The sequence below is a fragment of the Kogia breviceps genome, chromosome 2 (assembly GCF_026419965.1).
Source record: "Kogia breviceps isolate mKogBre1 chromosome 2, mKogBre1 haplotype 1, whole genome shotgun sequence".
Taxonomy (NCBI): Eukaryota; Metazoa; Chordata; class Mammalia; order Artiodactyla; family Physeteridae; genus Kogia; species Kogia breviceps.
In genome coordinates this window covers 34,587,846-34,608,466 of record NC_081311.1, presented here as the reverse complement: position 1 = coordinate 34,608,466, position 20,621 = coordinate 34,587,846, and positions in this window count along the sequence as shown.

Below are 20,621 nucleotides of genomic sequence, written 5' to 3'. Positions count from 1 at the left end.
TGGGTGATGCTCAATAATGTGTTTTGAACTAAATTGTTGTTGAAAGAAATCTTAACCTCCTTTGATGTGTCAAAGCAAATATACAAATGAAGATTTTGCCATCATTTGTGTGTATGACATTGAAAGCAAATACACAGTGCTTATTATATTGGCAAGCTGTTTCTACAACTTTGATGTAGTATTTATTTATTTATTATTTACATTCAGTAAAATTCACTCTTTGCTGTATACTTCTGTGAGTTTTGACAATGCACCATTGTATAACCACTACCACATTCATGATAGAGAATGGTTCCATCACCCCAAGAAATTTCTTCCTCATCCTGCCCCTCTCTCACTCCCAATCCCTGGTATCCACTAATTTTCTCTCTGTCCCTGTAGCGTTTCCTTTTCTAGAATGTCATACAAATGGAATCATACAGTGTGTTGCCTTTTGAGAGTGGCTTTTTTCACTTAGCGTAGTGTATTTTCTATTCATCTATGTTCTTACTTTTAGCAATAGTTAGGTTCTCTTACTGTGCTGGGTAGTATTCCATAGTATGGATGTGCCATAGTTTGTTTATCCATTCACCACTTGAAGGACATTTGGATTGTTTCCAGTTTTTGGAGCTTACAAGTAAAGCTTCATAAACAGTTCATGTAAGGGTTTTTGTGTGAATTTCTCTTGGATAGATACCTGAAAATGGGATTCCTGTGTTACGTGATAAATGCAGGCTTAACTTAATGAGAAACTGCCAAACTGTTTTTCACTTTCTTAGAGCTGCTGTAACAAATTACCACAAACTTGATGGCTTAAAACAACAGAAGTCTATTCTTCCACAGTTGTGGGGCCTAGAAGTCTGAAATCAAGGGGTTGGCAGGGCCATACTCCGTTTGAAGGCTCTAGGGGAGAATCCTTCTTTGCCTCTTCCTAGCTTTGATGGCTCCTGGCAATCCTGGGAATTCCCTGGCTTTCAGCTGTGTCACTTCAATCTCTGTCTCAACCTCCACATGATCTTCTCTCATGTGTCTTTCTGTGTCCTCTCCTCTTTTTTCAAGGACACCAGTCATAGAATTTAGGGCCCACCTGAATCAATTCTGACCTCATCTTAGCTAATTATATCTGCAAAGACCCTATTCAAATAAGGTAATACTCTGAGGTTCAGAGTGGACATGAATTTGAGGGGGGGACACTTATTCAGTCTGCCACAGTGGAGTCCCACCTGCAGTATATGAGCATTCCAGTTGCTCCCAATCCTTACCAGCAGTTAGTACTGTCAAAAAAATTTTAAGAGCCATTCTCATAGGTCTTATAGTGTTGTCTCATTGAGGTTTGAATATGCATTTCTGTAGTGCCTAATAATGTTGAGCATATTTTCATGTACTTATTTTCCATTGTATGTCTTCTTTGGTGAAGTGTCTGTTCAAATCTTTTCCCTATTTTAAATAATTTTTTTTTTCTTTATTGAGTTTTGAAAGTTCTTTATATATTCTGATTATAAATACTTCATCAGATATGTGATTTGAAAATATTTTCTCCCAGTCTGTGGCTTGTCTTTTCATTCTCTTAACAGTGTTTCTCATAGAACAGAAATTAAAAATTTTGATGAAGTCCAATTTATCAATTTTTTCTTTTATGGCTCATGGTTTGGATGTTGTGTCTAAGATCTCTTCCTAATTTGGGGTCACAAAGCTTTTCTCTTGGTGTGTTTTTTGTTTGTTTGTTTGTTTGTTTTTTTGTGGTACGTGGGCCTCTCACTGTTGTGGCCTCTCCCGTTGCGGAGCACAGGCTCCAGACGCACAGGCTCTGCGGCCATGGCTCATGGGCCCAGCCGCTCCACAGCATGTGGGATCTTCCCGGACCGGAGCACGAACCCGTATCCCCTGCATCAGCAGGCGGACTCTTAACCACTGTGCCACCAGGGAAGCCCTCTTGATGTGTTTTTGAAACAATAAAGATTTTTAAAAATTTTATTGAAGTAATAGTTGATCCAAAACACTGTGCTAATTTCTGTGGCACAGCAAAGTCACTCAACTATACACACATACACATTCCTTTTCATACTCCTCTCCATTGTGTTTTATCACAGGATATTGAATATAGTTCCCTGTGCTACACAATAAGACCTTGGTGTTATCCATCCCATACATAGTAGTTTGCATCTGCCAATCCCAAACTCCCAAATCCTCCTTTTCCCCACCCAACCTCCTGTTTGGTAACCACAAGTCTGTTCTCTATGTCTGTGAGTCTGTTTCCACTTTGTAGATATGTTCATTTGTGTTGGGTTTTAAAAAAAATTTTTATTTATTTATTTTTTGCTCATGCCATGTGGCATGCGGGATGTGAGTTCCCCGACCAGGGATTGAACCTGTGCCCCCTGCAGTAGAAGCTTGGAGTCTTAACCACTGGACCGCCAGGGAAGTCCCTGTGTCGTATTTCAGATTCCACATATAAGTGATATCATATGGTATTTGTCTTTCTGTTTCTGACTTACTTAGCCTAGCATGACAATCTCTAGGTCCATCCATGTTGCTGCAAATGGCACCATTTCATTTTTTTTTTTTATGGTTGAGTAATATCCCATTGTATATATGTACCACATCCTCTTTATCAATTCATCTGTTGATTGACATTTAGGTGGTGAAACAAAGATTTAATTTGGTCAAATATCAAATTGATTTGAGAGAAAATGCTTGGGTTCACTCAATATTAGAAAGAGATTAATTCAGTTAAATTAATTGATGGTTTAGCATTCGACGTCTTCAGGACTCCATCATTATTTTTCAACTCTTCTTTCCTCTTAAACACAGAGGCTTCCATCTCAGGCAGGGTCTCTCTTTATGGTCAGTGACTCCAGGTTTAGTGACTTCAGGAGAGAGTAGTAGTTCTCTTCCCCAACAGTTCCATCAAAAGTCCCAGGACTTTCTCTCATTGGACTGCCTTGGTGAACGTGCATTTATCTCTGAACTCATTACTATCGCCTGGAGATGGAATATGACTGTTGGCCATGTCTTGATCTTGTCTTCACCCCTAAAGGGAGGGATGGAGAGGAGTCAGACCCACCTGAATCCCATGAATTAAGAGTGGGTAAGTGAATTCATAGTAGAAAACTAGGCATATGTTAACAGAAAAGGGGGAACCAATTGTCAGGTAAATAATTGTCAGGTAAAAACAACAATTTTTGACTACAATTGAGAAAGTGCTCTTTGTAACTTGCTAGGGACTGAATTTCTATATTTCTGTATCCCCAAATTTCTATATTGAAGCTCTAACCCCTAATGTGATAGTATTTGAAGATGGGGCCTTTGGGAGGTAAATAGGATTTTTTTTGTGTGTGTGTGCTGTACCGGGCCTCTCACTGCTGTGGCCTCTCCCGCTGCGGAGCACAGGCTCCAAACGCGCAGGCCCAGCGGCCATGGCTCATGGGCCCAGCCACTCCGCAGCATGTGGGATCTTCCCGGACCAAGGCATGAACCCGTATCCCCTGCATTGGCAGGTGGACTCTCAACTGCTGCGCCACCAGGGAAGCCCGGTAAATAGGTTTAGATGAGGGAGTAGGGCCCTTGTGATGGGATTACTGACCTTGTAAGAAGAGACATCAGAGAGCTAGCTCTCTCTGCCATGTGAGGACACAGCAAGAAGTGGCCATCTGCAAATCAGGAGGAGGGCTCTCACCAGAGCCTGACCATGCCAGCACCGTGATCTCACACTTCCGGCTTCCAGAATTGTGAGAAAATAGTATCTGTTGTTTAAGCCACCCAGTCTATGGTGTTTTATTATGGCAGCCCTAGCAGACTATTACTCAACTGTTCTTTATCAGTTTCCAACACCTGCTGTAATCAAAGCAACAGCTACCCTTCATTGATTGCTTTTCGTGTGCCAGGCACTGTGCCCTGTTTTCCCAACAGTTCTCTGGGGAAGATACTATTACTCTCATCCTAATATTACATAAGGAAACTAAAGTTCAGTGACATTGGGTCACGTGCCCAAGGTCACATAGCTATTCGGTGGTAGCCCATGGATCCCAAGCCAGGTTTGTCTGACCTCAGTGCCCACCCTAGTAACCACTATGATATCCTGTTATCTCTCCCCAGCCTCCCAACCAGCCAGCCTTCCCTCTTCCACCTTGACTTGACCCTTTCATTGACATGAATAAATTCACCAGGTTGGTGATTTTTCAGTATTTCAGTCCTTCCCTCCCAGTGACAGACAAACTCTGCCTCCTACTAAGTTCTGGTTTCAGAGCACAGGCAGGTTCCCTGCCCTTTCCCCCATAGCAACTAAATTCTGCTTTGAATTAGTAGGGGATCTTGGGGCCAAGAGAGTTTCCTGTCCCTCACCCAGCTGTTGCAGACCTCTGCTTTGTATCAGAGCTGAATCCTGGGCACAAGCATATCCCTTGCCCCTCCTCCCGGGGCAGACAACCATCACCTTGTCCTCCAGGCTAGGGCACGGAGTATGCATGGGCTTCTCCAGGTACTCCTGCTGCAGCCTCAAACCTTGGCAGACACTGTAGGACTGTACCACCAAGAGAAAGGATCTCTCAAGTCTACGGTTGGCTTCCAATCTTTCTCATGGGTACCAAGTAGAAGCTGATGGAAAAGAGATGGCAAGCAGGTAGGGATTCCTCTTGTGTCTAGAGTGCTTAGGGATTTTCAACTGTCATGCTAGCCCACACTCAGCCTTTAAAAATTTTTCATTTTACCCAATTTTATGGTGATTACCTATTCTTCCCGCTCTTTGCCATGAGAGAAACAATTGATATGTCTTTTCTCTCCTCAGAAGGGCTTGTCATCCTGTGGAATTCAGTTGCCTTGGTTGTTTCGAAGCTCAGTTCTCTGATGGGCTCAAAAAGTTTAGTTTTGTAGATTATCCATTTTGTTACTGTGGGAGCAGCATTCCCTTGAGGCTTTCTACATTCTAGGTGGAAGTAGAAGTTCTCAGTTCCAAGCTTAGAAAAATAGTTTCCAAAGTAATTGTTAGAAAAATACCAGCCTCACAGAGTGTGGATATGGGGAAGGAAAGATTCTGGGGTCAAATAAGCTTGCAAAATTTGGCGTTATCTTATTCTCTTTTGGATATTTACATGGCACAATAACATCGTACAGGCTCTGAGAAGTCCTGCAGAAAAGAGAAATAAATTTAACTTTGTTTAACAAAGTATCCTTAACATTTGTTTGGTCCCAGAACTCTTTGCTTGTGTAGCACCCATTATTTCCCTTAGAATTACTATTCTGTGAACACAGCTTGGGAAATAGAGGCCTAGATAGTCATGCTTTATTCCCTGGAAACCTGGGACCATAACACAAAGCAGAGATCCCTCAAGATAGTACCAGAATCCCTGTGGGTATTCCTAGAACCAAAAGCCATCCTGAAGATTGGGTAGGGGTGATGGGTGGTACTGAAGCATTCAGAAATGGCCTCCGTCATAGTTGGTGTCTAATTTTGTGTGCTGTGACTTCAGAGAGGATACCTGAATGAATGAAACACAATGATGAATCACAACGTCAATATCAAATATCTGAAAGTCTATAGATCATTTCACTGGCTCTCCTGGAGAGTCTGACACACCCCACTACACTTTCTAAAACCAGTCATAAATCTCTTCCTCTAGACTATGTTTATACAACTTGCTCTGTTGGCTTGTGGTCATCATACCCGCTGTGCTTGGGCTACACCTTGAATACGGAGCTGCTATTGTATAGTAGGGCTGGATGTGAACCTATTCTATGGACCCTCATGCTAGTTTGAAATGAATCTTCAGCCTCAACTGATATGCCTTAGCTTTGGGGCCCTGGTCTGCCCTATGGATTTGAGAGTCTCTGCCCTCCACCCCGCAGTTACATTATCATCCTTTGAAGTAGCCAGCCTAGACATCTGTTGTTTCCATCTCCTTGTATCCCTTTTGTTTCTCCTCTTGGGACACCACCTCACCTCCTTTGAAGAACTAACCCTCCTCCATCTCTTATTCAGGTGGGCCTGCTAATTGGTAATTGCTGGCAAGGACCAGAGCTGGGATTCAAATCTGAGGAGTCTGACTCCAAAATCTACTTCCATAAAATTACACTAACCTGCCTTCCTTGTTCTGAATGGTATCACTTTTCATTTATATAGCATTTACTACTTTTTGTTACTCTGAGTAGTGAATTTTTTTTTTTTTTTTGACTGCGCCAGGCAGCTTGCAGGATCCTACTTCCCTGACCAGGGATTGAACCCAGGCCTTGGCAGTGGAAGCGCCCAGTCCTAACCGCTGGACTGCCAGGGAATTCCTGATCTGAGTAGTGAAAGTATCTTATATTACAGAGTTTCTCCCTAGCCATTTGGATAACCACATATAAGACATATCTGAGTCAAGAGTTAAGAGTACAAAAAAAAAGTTCTCATTTCATAATGGGGAAATTATTTTACCTGATTAGTTTTAGTGATAGCACAAATTAGGTTCTTTTTGAAAAATAATTATTTTTGCTCTGAAGTCTTTGGTCCTTTTTATTCCTTAGCTACTTCAGCGCCACTGTGGCCATGAGTGATAATTAGGGAAGCTGACAGCTTTTTCAGAAAGATAGTAGCCTAATTAGCCTAGAACTATTAACCATGAATCAAGTAGTCTATCATGACTTCATTGTTCATTACACAAAAATTATATGATCCCCTATTTCTTTCATGCCTCTCAGTTTAAAAGGGTATTTAACTAAGCAATCAGGGATATTAACTATTCACAGCCTAGGCAAGTGTGGGCAAATAACCCCTGCAATAATCCACTGGCAGCCTCAGAAATGGCTGTTTGTGAATAAGCACACAGCACTTAGTCTGGTCCTTCTTATGTGTTTGCTGATACATTTACAATTTTATGCACAGTTTTAAATGTTAAGCACTAATTGGAAATGGGTACCGAAGCATCAATAGAGTCTACATTTTGCCCCTGTTAATGAAAATGCTAGATACGGATTTAATGCAAAACTAAACATACAGCTCAGTATGTGCTACTCCAGTAAATTAGCCAGTGTTTGTCATCTTTTTAAAAAACTGGGAGTTTAATGCCTCATTTCACATGGTTTTGTTAGGGACAGCTAGAAAGCTGATAAACAATCCATTTGTTCTATTACAGTAGCTCCTAGCCACACCACTGGAGTTAAGCTTCAGTGCTCATTGCCTTTACAAACGCTGTTGTGAGTTGAAGTGGCCTCTTTTGAACATTTGACTGAAGCAGAGCCTTGGCAAGAGTGCTTTCTCAGAGGAACACAGACTCGGCTTTGTTGGACAGTGGCCCCAGAGTAATGGGCTCTGAAATGACCCAGTGAACCCAAAAGGGAACATAGCATCAGTGAGCCCCTCCTGTGTGCTGTTCTAGATTTTCATATACATTAGTGCCGCAGCAATCACCACAACCCCGAGAGATCCATGTGACTACCTCCACCTGGCCAGATGAGGAAACCAGGGCTCAGAGTTGAAGCTGAACAGCTAGTAAGTGGATTTGAACCCACTCACTATATCACGCTGCCTGGCAGCGAGAGACTGCACTCCCCCATCTCTACTAGTAGTGCATTATTTGTCATTCAAGGAGGTTACCTGTGTCACCTCCACCAGGAAGTCATTGCTGATTGCCTACTTGTTGACTATCCTTGTTAATTTTTTTTTTTTGTATAAATTTATTTGTTTTAGGCGGCGTTGGGTCTTCGTTGCTGCACGCGGGCTTTCTCTAGTTGTGGCGAGCGGGGACTACTCTTCGTTGTGGTGCACGTGCTTCTCATTGCAGTGGCTTCTTTTGCTGTGGAACACGGGCTCTAGGAGTCCGGGCTTCAGTAGTTGTGGCTCTTGGGCTCCAGAGCGCAGGCTCAGTAGTTGTGGCGCATAGGGTTAGCTGCTCTGTGGCATGTGGGATCTTCCCGGACCAGGTCTCAAACCCGTGTCCCCTGCACTGGCAGGTGGATTCTTAACCACTGCACCACCACGGAAGCCTCTTCTTTTTTAAAAATAAATTTATTTATTTATTTATTTATGGCGCTTGGGTCTTTGTTGCTGCGTGCGGGCTTTAGTTGCAGCGAGCGGGGGGTCACTCTTCATTGCGGTGCACGGGCTTCTCATTGCAGTGGCCTCTCTTGTTGTGGAGCATGGCCTCTAGGCATGCGAGCTTCAGCAGTTGTGGCACGTGGGCTCAGAAGTTGTGGCTTGCAGGCTCCAGAGCGCATGCTCAGCAGTTGTGGGACACGGGCTTAGCTGTTCCACGGCATGTGGGATCCTCCCGGACCAGGGCTCGAACCCGTGTCCCCTGCATTGGCAGGCGGATTCCCAACCACTGCGCCACCAGGGAAGCCCCGAAGCCTCTTCTTAATGTATTTTTATTGCGCTTTATCTGTGCCTCCAATGTAGCCCTCAGGACTTTCTACCTTTGATTATATTAGTTGAATACCTGTCTGACTCCCTGTGAGAGGAAGGGTTATCTCTCAGATCACCTTTGTAAACACTGTAGGACTGTCCCTATCAAAGATAATAAATGTTCATTAAAATTTTTATAAAGTAGATGGATCTTAACATCTCAAATCCTATTTCCAGAATTATGAGGAACACTATGGTGAAGGGGCAGGTCCTGCAGGAAGTCTCCCTCTATTTGAATCCCAGCCGAATGACCTAAGGCAAGTCACAGAGCTTTTCTGAATTTCAGATTTCTTACTATGTAAAGTAGGGACAATAATGGTACCTACCTCAAAAGGTTGTTGCAAAATTTCAATAAGATAAGGCATGCATAGTGCTTGGAACAGTGCCTGGTACATAGAAAATGCTCAATAAACGTTGGCTGTTAGTCTTCTGAAAGCTGGAGATTCTACAGCATAGCAAGAAACTATGTGGCACTTGATTTGTCTACAATTTTAAAATCTAAAAGAAGGGGGATTGGATTGAGCTATGGTGGAACTGACAAACCTGAAGGACCATTTGATAATGACCAATCAGATAAGATATGGAAAGAGCAATGATTGCGAAGACCCAGGTTTTGGCAAACCTTGGATTCACCACGTTCTTGGACTCAACAGAATACTCCAGTTGCAGTCCAGGATGTGGGCATGAGATTTATGTAAGGAAGAAGTGTAGGCAATATGTATAATGCTTTCTGACAATGACTTTCCACTGACACAGGTGTCATATTTTCCAAACCTACCTAATAATTATATACCAGAGGGACAGACAAAGAGAGAGATGCTTACACAGTTTAGAGAGCTAGTTTGGTAAACCAGGGGGCCATTCTGTCCCTGTTCTGGATCGCTAACAAAGGAACTGACTAACTGCTTGCCTATTTAACACAATTTGACTCAGAGTGACCCTCTGAACATCTCTTTGAGGCTGAATCTTCTCATAGGTAAATATGGGTCAAAATACAGACACCTCCTCTCTGTTTCCCTCTCTGGGCCTCAGTTTCCCATTCGTCAAATGACCACGCAGCCTTTCAGCCCCTCTCCTGGCCAACCTTCCATGGCTCTGCCTTCCTTGGATGCTGTGAAGTCGGTTCGGTAATATTGACCAAGCCGTTTCGGACTTCCTGACCCCTGGCTCTGCCAGACACCAACCGACCAGAAGAGTTGACGGATACAAAGGGAAAAACTGTCTTTCTCCCCTGGCAGGAGGACAGCTGCCTGACCCGGGTTTCTCCTGAGTGACTCCTCAGAAAGGAAAGGGTGGGGCAGCTGGATGGCTATGTCTCCCCCGCTTTCCTGGCCACCTGGCCTCTGCTTGCACGTAACAATTCTCCCTTTGGGCGGCAAGCAAGTGGCAGGAGGGCCCAGATGTCTACATTTTCTTAAGCAAACAGGCACCTTCCAGGACCCTTGCCCTGACACAGCAGCCTCACTCTCATGGAACTCTAGAAGCAGCCCACCGTGAAGGGAAGAGAAGGGCAGGAGGTCTTGCAGCCTAGACTCTTTGGCTCCAGCTGGCCGGAAAAGTCAACAGCCTTAAACAGAGGTTCCCAAGCCCCGAGTACACCAGCAGCATCTGGGGAGGTTGTTCTAAGACAGATTTGTGGGCTCTAGAGTAGAACACTCTGACTCAGTAGGTAAATGGTGGGCCTGAGCATCTTATTTTTAACAAACTCCCCAGGGGGTTCTTGTGCACAGTCGGGCTTGGGAATCCCATTGGTTTAGGTCATATTGTGACAGAGGAGATTAGAGGAGTCTAGCTGGCAAAACACATCAGCTCCACCCATGCCCCAGTGGGGTGGGCCGTTTCTGGTGTCCCAGCTCCTTCTAGCTGTGCCCACGGGTGTTAACATCTCAAAACCTCAGTTATCGCATCTCTAAAATGGGAATCATGGTGATGACCCCACAGAGTCTTAATGTGCAGGTTAGATAGACAGTGTCCACGGAACACCCGGCAGAGGGCTTGGCACCGAGTGAGCATTGAAGAAATGTTAGCCGTTGTCATTGTAATTGTCACTGTTGTTATGACTTCTGAAAGCAGTTTGACTCTTCTCTGACTAGTGTGTCAGGAACTCGCCCTATTGCAAAGAATCTTTCTGAGAGGCCAGTAAATCTTATACTGACTTAAAGGTAAATAAATAAATAAAAGGAAAAAGGCGTAGCTAGATTTTGGGTGGGGCCTGAGGCTTCTGAAAAGGTAGAGGGAGGTACAGGCCCACAGCTGGAGGGCTGTGACCTGTGGGTGGAGGGGAAGGAGTGCTGCGTGGGACTCAGGAGACCTGGGTCTAGGCTTGGCTCCAAGCACACGTCAGACCTTGGGTGGGTGGTCACATGACCACCCCTGGTCTCCTTCTCCCACATCGTTTGTACAGTGGAACTGCCTCGGATGACATCTAAGGTCTTGTTCTCTAGATGATTTACCCCAGAGCCCCCTGAGGAATCACACTTCCAACACTTTTTACAAAGATGGCTTATGGAATTAGGCTAAAAATATGTCAATATCTGTTCAATCGCATACATGGCTCTTAGAATATTCCTTCAATTTCTTGTACTTTTGAAATATTTAACAACCATAACTAACTAAGCTATCATTTACAAATGTCAGCTGATTGGGTCACGTTAATCCCATCTGGCATGACCCTGATGAAAATGGGGAAGCAGGCAAAATGGCGTTCAGTGGTCCTCCAGCCGTGTGACTGCACCCCCTTTCCCTTTGGGATTCCCCCCTGCACTCCTTTTCAAGTTCTTCAGCCATCCAAAGCCTCCCTTCCTCAAGGACTTGTTTTTCCAGGGCTTCCAATCTCATTGCGGGACTGCTTGGACCTGGGGTTATGAACAGCTGAGGTGACAATTTCAATTCCTGCTTCTATTCGTAAACCAAATGGCATGCGTGTCAGACCCATGCTTGTGGGTGGGGAGGCTGGTGAGGACGTTTTGTTGGGGCGTGGAGGTCACACACTGCCCCTCAAACTCAGATCTGAGCACCAAACAGATTTTTTCCATTTGACTTCAATCCAAATGATGGATCTTAAACTGAAAAGCTAATATCCTTCTCTTGAAGTGATTTACTGTTATTTAACTCTTACAATGATTCCCTTATACCACAGGTGACTACATCCCATACGTTGGAGCTCTGGACCCTTGCAGAGGGTCTTCTAATCACACTACTGGTTCTATCCTGGCCTTAACCCACCCAAGCCAGCCCCTCCATTGTTAGATTTAGATGTCTTGCATTCTCTCCCAGAGCTCTTCTCCAGGTCTCTTGGGCCTTTGCACCTTGCCTCAGCAGCCACTCATTCAAGTCTGTGCCGAGGCAAATTTTGCACAGGGATCAGTCTTCCTAACCCCTGCCTCCAAATATTTCCAGGGAGGGTTGACTATGTAGCCTCTCAGAGCCTCTATTTCCTCATCTGCAAATCGAGGAAATATAAAAATACTTGCTGCAAGGATTAAACGATCCAATGAAGAGAAAGTGCCTTGCACATGGCCATAATAAGCAGTAGCAACTCTTGTTAGCCATTAAGACATTAACTCTGACCCCAGTGCCAGCTGCTTTCAAACACTCAGCTCTTAAGCCCTTAGCCCTTGCTACACGCATTCACTGACTCTAACAAATGCCAACAAGTGATTGGTTTACTTAAACTCCTGGTCAGTGATGGTTGATTGTCTGGAATGCCATTTGTGTTTGCATGGTACATCTCAGATCTGAATGAGCCACCAAAGTCAAGTAGCTTGAAAAGGAGTGTGATTGGAGGGCATGTCATTGTTTCCCAACTGAGAGGCTCATGGCCTCCTGGGGAGACATTTGTTTTTCTCCCTTAGTGGACATGTGTAGAGGGGCAGCTTCTAAGAAGGGATATGGCCTTTAGTTCTCAAGGGGCTTTGGAGTGGCTGTGTCCTCCTGCCTATTGGGCAATATATTCATGGTAAGTGCAGTTCCTTTGTGTGGGTCTTTCTTTGACTTACACACTAGACTCTTGGAAGCCAGGCTCATCCTCTTATAAAAGGACGCCGAGCAGAGAGTCATACAGTAAAGGGAGGTAAACATTCTTTTAAACTAATTTATCAATTTAACACAGCATAGTGGTGTTGGGTTACTGGGGTCAACAGCCAGCAGTCACATTCCTCAGTTGTTTGATTGGTGAAATGCATTAACAAACAGCCAGTAAAACTCTTTCTGATTAATTATGTTGATAAGTTTTTTGTTGTTGTTGTGTGCTACTAGCTTTTTAATTTAATCTGCTTGGACAGCAGCCATTCTGATGAAGTGTCTTGACTTACCTAAAGAAGCCTTGATGAGAAGGCTACCGGGCCTGGAATTTTACTGTGGTATCATATAATCATTAACGCATGTGGCTACTGCCTTCCTGCATTTTGCTTCCTTTCTTGAAGCGTTTGTAGGGTGAGGGCGTTAGGTAAGCAAGGATGAGCTCCAGAAGCAGTGAAAGGAAAGGAGGATGCTGTGAAGAGCTGAACGTGAAAACATAGTCTTATTGTCAGGAATAAAAATATTTGAAAACACTAGTAAGAACTGCAACGAGCACTCATCTTTTATTTTTTATTTTTGTTGCGGTGCGCGGGCCTCTCACTGTTGTGGCCTCTCCCGTTGCGGAGCACAGGCTCCGGACGCGCAGGCTCAGCGGCCATGGCTCACGGGTCCAGCCGCTCCGCGGCGCGGCATGTGGGATCTTCCCGGACCGGGGCACGAACCCGTGTCCCCTGCATCGGCAGGCGGACTCTCAACCACTGCGCCACCAGGGAAGCCCAAGCACTCATCTTTTAAAGGCAAAAGAAGGCAAGTCTACATTTCTCTCATGAAGTGGAAATCTAGATCGCGGGTTTTCCACCTTGGTACAGCTGACACTTTGGGTTGAGTAATTCTTTGTTGTAGGGAGCTGTCTGTGTATTGTGGGATGGTTAGCCTCTACCTAGTAGATGCCAGTAGCTATCCTTCATTCCTTTGTGGCAACCGAAAATATCTTTAGACGTCACCCAATGTCCCCTGGGGGACAAAATTGCCCTCAGTTAAGAGCCATTGTCCTAGATGAACAGTTTTAAAATTTCAAATAACCTATTATGACTCTGCTGACCCCATTTCACCATATTATTTAAGACACAACTAACCATTTAATTCTTCCAGGTGTCCTTTGTCACCCGGACTGTTCCTTCATCTGTTCTCTCTACATCAAGACCTTCAATCTACACTGTCTCCCCCTCCTGCTCCTTTTTCTCGTCTTCCTCCTCCTTCTTTCATACACAGAAGCCTGTACTGAGCAACTGTTCAATACCAGCTTGCCAGTTAACTGGCGGATTCTTTCTCCCTTAGGTTTGAGACACCTCGGAGGTGGTCTAGATAAAAATCCCCTCAATTATTCAGAGATTAAAATGAATATTCTTTAATTAAAAATAGATGTCTAAATGATAGCAACTTAAATGGGGTGAGAGGCAGCAGGAAGAAGTGGTAGAATTGCTGAAATTAAACATACTTCACCACTATTAAGTACTTACTAGGTACCACACGCACTACCTTATTTAACTAGATGTTATCCCCATTTTACAGATGAGGAAATAGAGGTTTAGTGAAGTGAAGTAATTTGTTCAAGTTACTTGAACCGGAGCCGAACCGGCAGGCATTAGTCATACAGCTGCAGCCCTAAACAGGTGGAGGGTCACTGAACGAGGCTGGGGACCAGGAGGAGTGACTTTTCAGGAGTTGTAAGAACAACTCGGCTGAATTCTAGAGGCCCCAGCTTTCAGTGTCTCGGCCGATGCAAATCTTGAAGTGAAAGTGGTCCCATTTCTTTGTTTCCATCTGTCTTAGTGAAACTGTCTCTGCTTAGCGGTGTGGAGTATTGCTTTCCCAGTTTAGAAAGTTAATTTAAAAATGCAGCTGAAGTGAAGAATATGGTTCAAGAGGGTGCCCAGCTGGCAGGTGTTAGGGGAATAGGGTAGGGGCAGGGAATGCAGGGTTGGAGAATCGAGAAATAAGTTGAACCTTTGACCCTTGAAGAATGTGAGAAAAAAGAAAATAAAAAGTATGGACATAGGTCCAGAGCCTTGGCAATACCTATCCCTGGACCTGTCCTAAAAAGCCCATTTTTGCTCATTTTGTAGTTCTGACACAAAAGCACAAAGAAGTAGTTGTTTCCAATGTCTTGGTGGCAAAACTGTATGCAAACGTTGAAAAAGATTTCCCTACTCCCTTCTATGTTACAGAAGTAAACATGTTTACTGGAGAAAAATTAGAAACAAGAAAGAAAAATTTAAAAGTAACCAACAATCCCATCACATAGCAGAATCCACTGTTTACATATTGTGAACCATACTCTTGCAGGTCGCAAAGAAAGTCTTCAAGTGAGATGTAATCAAATGATCGGATGAACAAGATGGGAAGGAGGGAGGAAAAAGGAGGCCATGGTAAAGGCCAGAGTGAACAAAATCAACCCTCTTGTATCAGCTGCTCTCGGCCTGCTTTAATAAGCCTTATGCGTTTTGCAGGGAGCAGGATGTCAATTCCTAAAGATGGGACCCTCCTTTACCACTAACTGTAGACATCATCTCTGCCTCACTCTAAACCCCCTCCTTAAGCCTGGGGCAAGGCCTCTCAAGGGCCTTTGATGACCCTACATCCCCCCTAGAGGACCCTTCAGGAGCCCGCCATCCGTGCCTGCGTTCCTGAACACGCTCTCCTGGCCGTCTCTCCTGAGTAGTGCTTCAAGAACCACAGCCCTAAAAGACTCTCTAAACTCTAGGGTTCTCTCTAGAAACTACCCCTGCTGGGCCTTCTGGAGGGCTACACCACTGGACGGCATAGGGAAAGATAAAGTCACACCATCATCGGGAGAGCTCTTCTTTGTGCTGAAATCTGCTGTCAGCCTGTCTTCTGCTCCACTGCTATGTAACCCAATGCTGTGTGTCTGTGTGCCATGATATGTGATTTGGATGTTTTTTGCCTTTGAGGATGGGAGATGTTTTTCTCCTAAAATGATTGTTTGATTTGCTTTTTTAAAACCTATAACATTTTATTTATTATTATTACTTTTTAATGGAAGTATAGTTGGTATACAATGTTGTGTTAGTTTCAAATGTACAGCAAAGTGATTCAGTTATAGATATATATATTCTTATCCAGATTCTTTTCCATTATAGGTTATTACAAGATACTGAATTTAGTTCCCTGTGCTATACAGTAGGTCCTTGTTGTTTATATATTTTATATATAGTAGTGTGTATCTGTTAATCCCAAACTCCTAATTTATCCCTCCCCTGCCCCTTTCCCCTTTGGTAACCATAAGTTTGTTTTCTATGTCTGTGAGTATGTTTTGTAAATAAGCTCATTTGTATCATTTTTTTAGATTCCATGTATAAGTGATATCATTTGATATTTGCCATTCTCCATCTGACTTACTTAGTATGATAATCTAGGTGCATCCATGTTGCTGCAAATGGCATTATATCATTCTTTTTTATGGCTGAGGAATAGTCCATTGTATATATGTACTACATTTTCTTTATCCATTCATCTGTCGATGGACATTTAGGTTGCTTCCATGTCTTGGCTACTGTAAATAGTGCTGCTACGAACATTAGGGTGCATGTATCTTTTCGAATTATGGTTTTCTTCGGACATATGCCCAGGAGTGGGATTGCAGGATGATATGGCAACTCTCTATTTTTAGTTGTTTAAGGAAACTCTACACTTGTTATACATAGTGTCTACACTAATTTACATTCCCACCAACAGTGGAGGAGGGTTCCTTTTTCTCCGCACCCCCTCCAGCATTTGTTATTTGTAGACTTTTTGGTGATGACCATTCTGACTAGTGTGATTTGCTTTTAATGGAAAATCCATCAGTAGTACAAAAGGGCACATACAGTGAAAATTGTCCCCCCCCAGCCTCTTTTATCTAATCTCTCAGTTCCCTTCCCCAGAAGCAGCCACTACAACTAATTTCTTGTGTATTCGTCTGGAGAGATTCCATGCGTGTACAAACGTGGCCCCTACGATTTTTCCACGCGGTCAGAGTGAATATTTTTAATGGAGAGCTGAGTCTGTCATTCCCTTTCGAGTCTTCCCAGGACACAGAAGACCCAGACCTCTGTGCGGCAGCCACACTGGCCTGCCCTCCGTTCCTGCCTCGGGACCTTTGCCCATGGTTTTGGGACCTGGCCATTCCACCTGGGTGCTCTCTCCCCTTGTTTTGCCCAGCCAAGCTCCTTCAGGTCTTCATTTACATACCACTTCCTCAGAGAGGCCTTCCTGACTTCTGTCCCTAAACTGAGTCCTTCACTGTCCTCTCAGCACAGCCAGATCACCTTGGAGCATTTTCTTAACTTCTGCTTATATATCTGTTTGTGTGACTATGTGTTTAATGTCCTTCTCCTGCTAGACCATGAGCTTCCTGAGGGCAGGGACCCCAGCGTCCTGCACAGCGAGGGTACACAATGTCCTGCATAACAGTGCTCCAGTTACTGAGGGAATGAATGAAGTCCTGACTGAATATCTGGTTGGTTTGGAGGCAGTTGTGCTTTTGTGTGTTTTCTGCCTTTTTATTTATTTGTTTGTTTTTTGGCCACACCGTGCAGCTTGTGGGGTCTCAGTTCCCTGACCAGAGATTGAACCCAGGTCCCGGAAGTGAAAGTGCCATGTCCTAACCACTGGACCACCAGGGAATTCCCTATTTTCTGCTTTTTAACTTAAAAAAATTTTATGGAAAATTTCGAATATACATAAAAGTAGGAAGACGGATATATTGAACCCCTATGTACACATCACCTAGGTTCACCAGCTGTCAAGATTTTGCCACATTTGCACACTTTTTCCTTCTTTTACTTTATTTTTTCCCCTAGCCTTTTGAAGGCACAGAAAAATTAATGATAGCTGTCATTTATTGAGTATTTAGTATGTGCCAGTAACTGTGTTAGATGTTTCCTACATACATCCACATTTAATCCACTCAACAATCCTGCTAGTGGACATTATTATCCCCATTATTTTAGAGATGAGGAAGCTGAGACAGTTTAAGTCATTTTGTGCAGGGTCCCCCATTGAGTAGGATGGAAAAGCTGGGATTCAAACCCAGGTCTCTCTGACTCCAAAGCCTAGGTTCTCAACTCCCAAACTGCTTGATGCAGACTTCATCAATGCACTTCTCTCCCACCTGCCATTCTTCTTCATACCTATAGACTTTAAAAATGTTCAAAGCATTTTTATTGTGCTTAAGCTGTAAGGGAAATGCTCTCATGCATGTGAAAGGAGTGCAGCAATTGGCTTTATTATTCCTCTATAAAAAACCAGCAATTCAGCCAATAAATATTTATTGAGCCCTTTCTATTTACCAAGCACCATGTTAAAAGCTGGGAAAACAGTAGTGAGAAAAAATAAATACCGTCCCTGGTCTCATGGAGCAGAGCCAAGTCAGGTCCTTCAACATTAATTCAGATAGTTTGTGGTTGAATCCATCCTATGTAAATATACTCTTGGTTTTTCAGCTGAGGCTGTGGGTTTAGAATGAGAGAAGTAAGATGGAGCAGGGGATGCCGAGAGTTCGAAAGAGTCAACTCCATTATTCAGAGGTTCCTGCTCTGGGATCCTCTTCTACGTTTTGTGTTTCCTTCTGCTTCATGACTACCTGAAGCAATACTGCTTTCAACTCTGACTAGACAGAGGAAGGGAAAAGATATAGTTCACAATTACTCTGATAGCTTATCAGGGATGCTGTGGACTGTTGCACAGTTGGTGCACCGCAGTTAAGGTGTCTGGTTGAGGAGGCCAGTTGGAGCTGCATCCAATGGAGCCCTACTTGCCAAGCTGTGGCCCTGGCCTGAGGCTGCACAGCCCTGAGAAGGAGATGTCTTCTTTTTCCCCCAGCCTTCCCCCAGGCTTTGTGATACACAAAGGCATCACATAAGCTTGAGGTGGTTCTCTGGGTAGAGCTGGAAAAAGAATGGAAAGCGATATGGTTGAAACTGCTGTGTCAAATTCATGTTGTGTGAAATTTACCATTTGTGTTCTCCATGTCTCTGTTGACTCAGTTGATGTAATTCAAAGTGCTTTTAGTTTTTTTTCCTTTTAAGAGACTTTATTTTTCAGAGCAATTCAGGTTCACAGCAAAATTAAGCAGAAGGTACAGAGATTTCCCATGTACCCTTTGACCCCACACATGCCTAGCTTCCCGAATTGTCAATATCCTCCACCAGAGGGGTGCAAGTGATGAACCTATATTGACCATGTCATTGTCACCCAAAGTCTTTAGGGTTTTTTTTTTTTTTCCACATCTTTTTTGTTTGTTTGTATTTCCACATCTTTATTGGAGTATAATTGCTTTACAATGTTGTGTTAGTTTCTGCTTTATAACAAAGTGAATCAGCTATACATACACATATATCCCCTTATCTCCTCCCTCTTGCATCTCCCTCCCCCCCTCCCTATCCCACCCCTCTAGGTGGTCACAAAGCACCGAGCTGATCTGCCTGTGCTGTGCGGGTGCTTCCCACTAGTCATCCATTTTACAGTCCTTAGATTTTGATGGCAGTAAGAATGCAAGTATTGGTTCAACATGGGAAAAATGCATGGTGGTTAAAAGCATAAGCTTAGCAAGGTACATATTGTGACTTAAGAAACTTCCTGCCAACATGTAACTGGGAATAATGAGAAGAATTGGTAATACTTTTTAGCTGTTTCCTTCCTTCCTTCCTTCCTTCCTCCCTCCCTCCCGCCTTTACTCCCTCTCTCTTTCTTTCTCTCTCTCCCTTCCTTTCTTTTTTCTTTCTTTCTTTCTTTCCTTCTCTCTCTCTCTCTTTCTTTCTCTCTCTCCCTTTCTCTCTTCCTTCCTTCCTTCCTTCCTTCCTTCCTTCCTTCCTTCCTTTCTTTCTTTCTTTCTTTCTTTCTTTCTTTCTTTCTTTCTTTCTTTCTTTCTTTCTTTCTTTCTTTCTTTCTTTCTTTCTTTCTTTCTCCCTCTCCCTTTGTTCCTTCCTTCGTTCCTTCCTTCATTTCTTCCTTTGTTCGTTTGTTCGTTCCTTCCTTCCTTCCTTCTTTTTTGGCTGTGCCCTCCAGGGCTTGTGGGACCTTATCCCTGACCAGGGATTGAACCTGGGCCACTGCAGTGAAACTGCCGAGCCCTAACCACTGGACCACGAGGGAATTCCCTAGGTGGTTTATTCCATATACTTAATTACTAGAGTTAAGTTGATGAAGAAATAATGATGAAGAAAATAATAACAACTGTATAGCCCTCTGTGAATAAACCCAGAGGTTTCCCATTTGGAACACATTCACCCTGGTTTTCTTTTCTTTTTTTTTTACTGAGGTATAATTGACCTGTAACATTATATAAGTTAAGGAATACAACATGTTGATTTGATACATCTGTATATTGCAACATGATTGCCATTGTAGTGTTAGTAAACACCTTGATCACATCACATAATTATCATTCCTTTTTTGTGGTGTGAATAATTAAGATCTAGTCCCTTAGTAAGTTTGATGTTTATAGTACAGTATTGTTGTCTATAATCACTATACTGTACATTAGATCTCCAGGACTTATTTATCTACTAGTTTTAAGTTTTTACCCTATTTATCTACTAGTTGTAAGTTTTTACCCTTAAACAACATCTCTCCTATCCCCCCACTCCCCAATCCCTGGTAGCTACCATTTACTCTCTGTTTCTATGAGTTTGGCTTGTTTAGATTCCACATGTAAGTGATATTCTACAGTGTTTGTCTTTCTCTGTCTGACTTATCTCACTTAGCATAATGTCCTCAAGATCCATCCAAGTTGTCAGATAGCAGGATTTCCTTCTTTCTCATGGCTGAATAATATTACATTGTATATATATCACATCTTCTTTATCCATTCATTTGTTGACAGACACTTGGGTTGTTTCCATACCTTGGCTACTGTGATTAATGCTGCAATACACATAGGAGTGCATATTTCTCTTCACTATCCTGTTTTCATTGCCTCTGGATACATACCCAGAAGAGGAAATGCTGGATAATATGGTAATTCCATTTGCAATGTTTTGAGGAACCTCAGTACTGTTTTCCTCAGTTGCTACACCAATTTACATTCACACGAGCAGTGCACAAGTGTTCCCTTTTCTCAACATCCTCATTGACATTTTTCTTTTTTTCTTTTTTTGAATTTAATTTTATTTATTTATTTTATACAGCAGGTTCTTATTAGTCATCCGTTTTATACACGTCAGTGTATACATGTCAATCCTAATTG